General features: G+C 44.8%; 1 protein-coding gene across 1 annotated transcript in view; it reads right to left on the bottom strand.

Moving 5' to 3' along the window:
- Otud4 (OTU deubiquitinase 4) overlaps positions 1–1,485 on the bottom strand; it is a 45,760-nt gene that overhangs the window by 34,850 nt on the left and 9,425 nt on the right. The window lies entirely within an intron of this gene.

Here is a 1,485-nt window from a genome sequence, read left to right as displayed (position 1 = left end):
TCGAACTCACAGAGATCCGCCTGCCTCTGCCTCCCAAGTGCTGGGATTAAAGGCGTGTGCCACCACCGCCCAGCCTGAACACATGTTATACACATACATATAAGCACATACATATTAATTTTGTTGCTTGTTTTGTTTTTCGAGACAGGTCTTTTCTGTATAGTTTTGGAGCCTGTCCAGGAACTATCTCTGTAGAGCAGGCTAGCATCGAACTCACAGAGATCTGCCTGCCTCCATCTCCCGAGTGCTGGGATTAAAGGCATGTGCTACCACTGCCCTTTTTTGAGGGAGGCCATTTTTTCTTTTCTGAGACAGGGTTTCTCTGTGTAACCTTGGCTGTGTTGAAACTCACTCTGTAGACCAGGCTGGTTTCAAACTCACAGAGATCCACCTGCCTCTGTCTCCCAAGTGCTGGGAGTAACGGCATGAGCTACCACAGCCCAGCAAAAAAATACTTTTAAGAATATGCACTCGGGAGGCAGAGACAGGTGGATCTCTGTGAGTTCGAGACCAGCCTGGTCTATAGAGCTAGTTCCAGGAAAGGCTCCAAAGCCACAGAGAAACCCTGTCTCGAAAAAGCACAAAAAAAAAAAAAAAAAAAGAAATATGCCAAACAACAGTGGGTTTACTGTGTAAAGTTCAGAGTCACAGGGTTCTTATACAAACCTAGACTTTATCAGCAATATTAAAAGATACTCATGGGTATCTGTACAAATCCTTAAGACAATAAATATGCAGAAGAATTTAAAGTAGGAAATGTTGCCAGGAAAGGTTTCCAGGAAGAGGATGCCTCAACATGAGCTGGCCGAACCTGGGTGGACACAGGGGAGCAGCCACTACACAGAATACCAATGTAGCAAAGGAGGAAGACCTGACCAATCTAGCCAACTGAAGCAGGGCAACCTAGTAGGGAGCTGAATGAGAGGGTAGGAAGTGGGGTCAGTTCATAGAGAGTCTAGTCTTTCAAACAAGACAGAAAAGGCAATTCTGGGCCACTACAGATGGCACTCTGAACTGAAAAATAGCAATAGTACCTTCAGAGTAACTTGGCAATGGTCAGTAGGTTCAGGCCAAAAGAAACAGAAAACAGATTATGCTAACCACAGAGAAGAGTAGTAGGAAATCAAATCATTTCAATTAAGATTTTTGGAATACAGCTTGCTTTGTTTCTGTGCCATGAAATAATCTATAGTCAACCATTTTTTGTTTTCATTATAACAACTACACAAATGTGAAAAAGTGCTATGGTAGTTTGAATGTTTGGTCCAAAGATAATAGAAGTCTTTGGGAAGGATTAGGAGGTGTGGTCTTGGAGGAGGTATGTCACTAGGAGGGACCTCTGAGGTTTCAAAAAGCCAACACCAAGCCAGGCGGTGGTGGCGCACGCCTTTAATCCCAGCACTCGGGAGGCAGAGGCAGGCGGATCTCTGTGAGTTCGAGCCCAGCCTGGTATACAAGAGCTAGTTCCAGGACAGGCTCCAAAGC

The sequence above is a fragment of the Microtus ochrogaster genome, chromosome 4 (assembly GCF_000317375.1).
Source record: "Microtus ochrogaster isolate Prairie Vole_2 chromosome 4, MicOch1.0, whole genome shotgun sequence".
NCBI classification, from domain to species: Eukaryota; Metazoa; Chordata; class Mammalia; order Rodentia; family Cricetidae; genus Microtus; species Microtus ochrogaster.
The sequence above is the reverse complement of the archived record's forward strand: the minus strand, read 5'-3'. Positions and strand labels throughout refer to the sequence as shown.